This window comes from Propithecus coquereli, unplaced genomic scaffold (genome assembly GCF_000956105.1).
Source record: "Propithecus coquereli isolate 6110/MARCELLA unplaced genomic scaffold, Pcoq_1.0 Scaffold29, whole genome shotgun sequence".
Taxonomy (NCBI): Eukaryota; Metazoa; Chordata; class Mammalia; order Primates; family Indriidae; genus Propithecus; species Propithecus coquereli.
Window position 1 is genome coordinate 518,396 of NW_012148507.1, and position 7,176 is coordinate 525,571.

Genomic DNA, 7,176 nt, shown 5'->3' on the forward strand with positions numbered 1-7,176 from the left:
AGCTCCTCCAGAAGCAGCTAAACATTCCCTACAGGGAAGAATACATTTTCTGAGGCAACACTAAGAAGTCAAGAGACTCATTTAAAATGGGGCTTGTTAAGGTAAGATAGCACTGAACACTTCATTTTCTTACAATCTGTTGAATAGCACTGGGTTATCATACTTGGGGAGAGCAAGAGAGAATTACAGCGAACGCAGTTGTATTGGTCAAGGTGACTCCAACCTAAATCAACTCCAAGATGGCAGTAGAGGAGTTGCAACATAGTCAGCTGAAATTAAAAATAAACCAGAATTATTCTAGCTATGCCTGAAACTATAACAGAATACACTTCCTCTGCTATCCTTCTTCTGCCCCTTTTTCGAGGTAGAAGTCAGAAGATCAATGCTATTTTCCTAGCCCTGCCACTGACGAGAAGTCATTTAACCTCTCTGAATCTCTGTTTCTTTATCTGTAAAACATGAACACCAACAAACTACGCACTTTACCTTGAAGGATTGTGAAGTTCAAACAAAATAACGTCTGAGAAAACACTGTAAAATTTTCCAAGCTATACTGAACAATGTGGAATCATTAAAAAATTCTCCCTGGACAGGAGAAGAGTGAACAGCCTTGGAGAACAGAGAGGTGCTGAAAGAAAGCCATCTCCAAGCAGAAACAGCATTCACACAGGACCATGTCCTCCCGCTGGGCACGTGGGTAAAAGCTCTCAGAAGCCATGGGAAGGAAGCACATCGTTAACAATGGGAATATTAGACACACACACGCTTCCTCTCTAGCTCTCAATGTTGATTGAAACAAATGTCCTATCCACTCCTCGTTCGAACAAGCTGTTCCCAGGTTGGTTTCAAATTACCATGGAAGAAAAACTGAACGAGCCCTTTCATTCAGTCTAATTGTAGAAGTGGCTATGCAGGGGCTGCCAGGGAGTCACCAAATGAAGCTGCTCCACTAACTGGGCTCTAACCTTGGTCTTAGGTGTGTCCCTCCCAAACCTGTGTTTTGTGTGTTTGTGACTCAGTCCACAGAACAGGGATCCTGGGCAGGTCTACATTTTTCCCAGGTCCCAGGCACACCACCACCCCTCCCCACACCCTGCTCTCAAGTGAACATTTGATTTCACAAAGCAAGATGGTGGCCACACAGAGGAAATTAATCATAGAGTGATGTCACCCACTTATATGTTTTCCCAGTTTGGGATAACTATATTTCCACAAATGATTGAGCAAGCTGTTTTAAAATTTAGAACTTTGAAAACTACATAGAATTAATTTACAACTTAGAAAAAAAATCTCTTATTTGTGCCTAAAAAAATAAGAAGTTGGACAAGCAGACTCAGAAAATTTCCTTGCAGAATGACAGTATTGGTTTTGTTTTATGTCCATAGCTATATGAAAGATGGATCTAATTGTGACCTTATGACCTTGGCAGAGAAGTCCAAGCAGAGAGCACATACCTCAGGGGAGACAAGAAGAAAAGACCGTAAGTGTAATTTATATTTTTTTACCTCATCCTTTAAAAATTAAAATTTTATATATTTGTATAATGTGCATAATAGAATAATTCCACAATGCACTTAAACAATTTATATATGTACATGATACATAAATAAAATTTTTCATTACTATCAGTGCCTTATCCCAAAAAAGTCTGTAGAACATGGAAATACAATAAAGAATATTTTATCATGTAAAAAAGTCACATGTGACCTGGCAGATTTGTTGACACTAAAGGCTCAGTTATGTCCCAAGCTTACATGTATCATAGACTAACACTAAAATTCTTAAACTTTTATCATAAGTGAAACCAGTAAAATAGTGAAAATTTATTAATATAAATCAGTCGCAACTAAAAGCAGAACTAATGGAGCCTGATCTAGTGGCATGACAGACATCATCACACAACACATTTGTACCTACACACAAAGATATGAAAATAATAATGTCGATTATAAGGTGTTATGTTTGTTTACATTTCACAACAGAGTTTGTATCATAACATTGTAGCCACTCAGCGCTAACCTGCTATTGCATTTTTCTTCAATCCAAAGTCTGGGAAATTCAAGAAGTTGATCTTCAAAATGGCATAGTTAAGGGCAAGAGAAGCTAACAGGGAGGCCATGTCCTTCTTTAAAAAGGGAAGCCCTTTATGTTGACCTAATCTGACAAACGTGAGAAATTACAGACAGAAAAGGTGGTAAAACATTGGCTTAAATACAGCACCAAGGAGCCATCTATCTCTGCTACATGTATAACTTACTGTTATTACATGATTCACTTTCCGGAATAAGCCACCCTTCAAAGTTGAGTCATCAGCAAAATCAGATGAGCCAGGTTCGGAGAAAGTGCTTTCCGATGAGGCAGAAATTAACTCATCAAGTTCCTTTTATTCTATTACTTCTGTTTTTGAATTTTAAATAAATAAAAACGATCTATATGATCTTCCATTAATCTCCTCCTGACAGAATCCAACCCTCAAAGCTATGGAGATGTTACAAAATCAATGTACACAAATCAGTGGCATTCCTATATATTAATAACAGTCAAGCAGAGAGTCAAATCAAAGACTCAATACCATTCACAATAGCAACAAAGAAAATAAAATATCTAGGAATATACTTAACCAAGGAGGTGAAATATCTCTACAAAGAGAACTACGAAACATTGACAATAGAAATTACAGATGACACAAACAAATGGAAAAATATATCATGCTCCTGGGTCGGTAAAATCAACATTGTTAAAATGTCCATATTACCCAAAGTGATTTACAGATTCAATGCAATCCCCATTAAAGTACCAAGATCATTTTTTGCAGATCTAGAAAAAAAGAATTCTATGCTTCATTTGGAGGCAGAAAAGAGCCCAAAAACCACAGCAATGTTAAGCAAAAGGAACAAATCAGAAGGCATCTCATTACCAGACTTCAAACTATACTACAAGGCTATAATGACCAAAGCAGCATGGTATTGGCACAAAAATAGAGACATAGACCACTGAATCAGAACAGAGAACCTGGATATAAAACCATCCACATATAGCCAATTGATCTTTGCAGACAACAGTATACACTGGGGAAAAGAATCCCTATTTAATAAATGGTGCTGGGACAACTGGATAGCCACATGCAGAAGAATAAAACAGGATCCATATCTCTCACCACACACAGAAATTAATTTAAAATGAATAAAAGACTTAAATGTATGGCACAAAACTGTAAGAATCCTAGAAGAAAATGGAAAAACTTAGACATCAACCTAGGCAAAGAATTTGTGACTTAAACCCCAAAGGCAAACACAGCAACAACAAAAATATATGAGACAATTAAATTAAAAAGCTTCTGCACAGCAAAGGAAATAATCAACAGAGCAAACAGACAACGTATAGAATGGGAGAAAATATTCACAAGCTATAAATCTGATAAAGGGCTAATAACCAGAATCTACAAAGAACTCAAGTGGATCAGCAAGAAAAAAAAACAAACAACCCCATTAAAACATCAGCAAAAGAAATGAACAGAAGCTTTACAAAAAAAGATAGACAAATGGCCAATAATCAGATGAAAAAACTCCACATCACTAATCAGCAACGAAATGCAAATTAAAACAACAATGAGATATCACCTTACCCCAGTTAGAATGGCTTTTATTAAAAAGTCCAAAAACAAAAGATTCTGGTGTGGATGCAGAGAGAAAGGAACACTTATGCACTGTTGATGGGACTGCAAATTAGTACAACCTCTATGGAAAACAGTATGGAGGTTGCTTAAAGAACTAAAAGTAGACCTACCATTCGATCCAGCAATCCCACTGGCTGGGTATCTACCCAAAGGAAAAGAAGTCTTCTTATCAAAAAGACACCTGCACTCAAATGTTTTTTGCAGCACAATTCGCAATTGCAAAGATGTGGAATCAACTCAAGTGGGCATCAATTCGCAAGTGGATTAACAAAATGTGGTATATGTATACTATGGAATACCACTCAGCCATTAAAAAGGATGAATTAATGCCTTTTGCAACAATTTGGATGAAACTGGAGACTTCCAAAGTGAAGTATCTAAAGAATGGAAAACAAACACCACGTGTACTTGCTATTAAATTGGAACTAACTAATGAGCACATTTGTGCACAGAAGGTAGAAAAACTCAGGAGAAATCAAGCAAGGGCAGGGCAGGGGAGGAGGGGATGGGTGAAAACCTATCTAACGGGTACAATGAATGCTATCTGGGTGATGGGCACACTATGACCCTGACTCAAGCATTAGAAAATCAATACATGTAACCAAAAACATTTGTACCCCCATAATAACTTGAAATTAAAAAAAAAAAAAAGCTATGGAGATGTTGAACTTCCTCCTGATTCAATGAATAAAATTGGGATGACAAAAATCCCTGGGCATGATTGCTCTGTAAAGTGCTAGTAAAGAGGGTCATAAATTCAACTCCTCAGCTACTGCCAAGGACCAAAACAAACAGAAAATGTACTCCAAAGATAAATTACAAGAGGTTTTCAAATGGTGCCTTTATCAATACACAGGTGATTAATACAACGAATCGGATGAGAAATTATTGCTACTTATCGACTTAATGGCCTAACACTCTACCCTGGCTTGTGGTTCAGAGAAAAATAGAGGCTTTACTGACCTTAGTAAGTCCTCAGCTTGCTTTGTTCCCTAAATTCTGCCCCTCGCTTTGATAAACCATGTCTACTAAAAATACCCTTCCTATGAAATTAACAAGTCAATCATCAATCTGTCAAAAACAGACATTAAGGAAAGTCAGACGTCAGATGTGCTAGAGTGTTCTTTTAAATTAAGGGCCGCTCATGTCATGTAATCATGGCTGATCTACTTTAAAATATTGCTACACATGAGATAATTTAAATTAAAAAAAAAAAAAAGACTTTTAAAGCAACAAGTGCCTTTAGGGAGTCATCCTGTAGATATTACTTTTATTCTTGCCCTGGAAGTAGAAAACAGGACCCAAATCTGGGTAGACTCTTAAGAGCTTCACATTCTCAAGAGAACCATGACCACCTGCGACCCAGACACTCCTTGGTACTTATTAAGAGACAGCCACTTGGTCCTGTTACCTCCAGCCAGAGCCCAGGATACCCCATGGCTGCCCTTCCGCTTCCCCCCATCACATCAAAAAGCTCCCTGCCCAAGAGCACAGGCCCCAAAGCCACACTGTGTAGTTCCAAATCCTAGCTCTCCCACTCATTAGCTGTGTGACTTTCATATGTTTTTAACCTCTTGAGGTCTCAAGTTTCTCATCTATTAAAAAAGTGTTGCTCCATGAATTAGTATTAAACCTGTTTTAGGACAGGATCTGTCTTAGGAGTTTTTACAGAGCTTTGCCCTGAAGGCATAGGTGAATGTGCTGGTTTGCATTTCGAATGCTGCTGCACTCGGAAGGGCGTCTCTGAAAGACAGAAGCGGCTGTATCCCACAAGGCGCCGCGTTTCTCAGACCTAAAGAATTGGATTTGCTTTGTAAAGCACAAGCGAATCTGTTAAAAACTATAGGCTGAGAGCTGACGATGGAGTGCCCTCCGGAACAAACAGCTTCCCAGAAACGACAGCTTCCCAAATGGCCAAAAGCAAAGCTTTTGTTTAAACCACTCTAGACTACCTGTCTCCATTCACAATAACCTAATAAACATGGAGCTTGCATATCTCTGTTTAACCCCTCTGTTTAAATGATAAACTTACCTTAGAATTTAGAAATTAACCTTTGAAAGACTTTGTAACCGTTTGCTCACGTAAATAGAATTAGTTAAAGAATCTGTAGAAGCCTTCTGTAAAAGGCTTTTGAAAATCTGTTAACCTGAGAGGAAATACCTGTTGTTATGTAAATTTGTTACCCCTGACAATTGTTCACTATTTCCTATAAGTTACCATGTGAGACCTCATTCGGGGCTTTTTGAGACCAACGGAGAGGTCTGAGCCCCCTGAGCTCCCGCTTTGCCTATAATCTTTATAAACTTATAAAACTATATCTTTGTCTCAGTGTGTTCTTTTATTTCTTCCATTTTCCATTTCTCTCTATTATTTTCTTATCCCTTGCAACTCTACTAAAGGGACCCGGTTTTTTGCAGGGAACACTGGCCACGTTCCCCGCAAAAAAGTATTATCGTATTGGTGTAAGGATTACGTGAGTCAATAAATTTAGAGGATGCTCAGTACTGTAATAATGATTCTCCAGCTGGGGAGGCTGAAGAGGATGAAAAGGGGTGCAATTTTCTAAGATAGGAGACTATAGCCCCAGGAGCATACTAGAAGTTTCCCTCCCCTCCATTTGGAGGGAGAAAAGAAGGCGCTTTTTCTCTCCTCTTGAAATCAAGGGAAGAAGGTTCCAAAGGAATCTTTGGTAGAAACTGTGGGGCCTGCAAGAAGGGGAGCTGGCATCTCTCCCAGTGGGATGTCTGCTTAGCTACCCTGCAACTACATAGACAGGAAAAAAGTAGATTGGAGAGAAATAGCGAATGGGAAAGAGACTCAGGCCACTGGCACGCGTGTGGTACGGCTGGGTTTCCTGTGGGCCAAGTACACACGACGGAAGGCAGCAGAACTTGAGCATTCTCACTGGCTCTCCACCCAAGACAGCTGCCAAGGGGCAAAGGCATTGCAAGGGGAGCCTCTGGGGATGTGAGCCAAGGGGTGTCAGTAAACAAGAGGGTGAATTAGGCAGTGGAGAGGCCCTGAGCCCTCAGAGAAGTTTCCAGGGGCACCTGAAGAAAGAGCCAGTCTCTGTGTGACTGTCACACCGAGGGCTTCCATGGCCAGTGAGTGCTGACCAGAGAAGCACCAACGACCCTCAGAGGGGACGGCTAGGGCACCAGTTAAGGAGGACACAGGCTCCTTTCCACTCCTTCCTCAAATCCTCCACACATCAGAGGACTCAGAGAGCTAGAAAAGTGGAGGGAGGAGACAGCCACGAGGCACACTCGTGCACTCACCCCCACCGCACGCCACCACCAGACACCAGCCAGGCTAGCTGGTGGAGAAAGGGGAGACTTTGAATTGGATATTAGATTAGAATTTAAATTGTGGGAGGAGGGAAGAGGGGATGGGTATATTCACACCTAATGAGTGCACTGCGCACCATCTGGGGGATGGACACGCTTGAAGCTCTGCCTCGGGTAGGGCAAAGGCAATATATGTAAACTAAACATTTGTA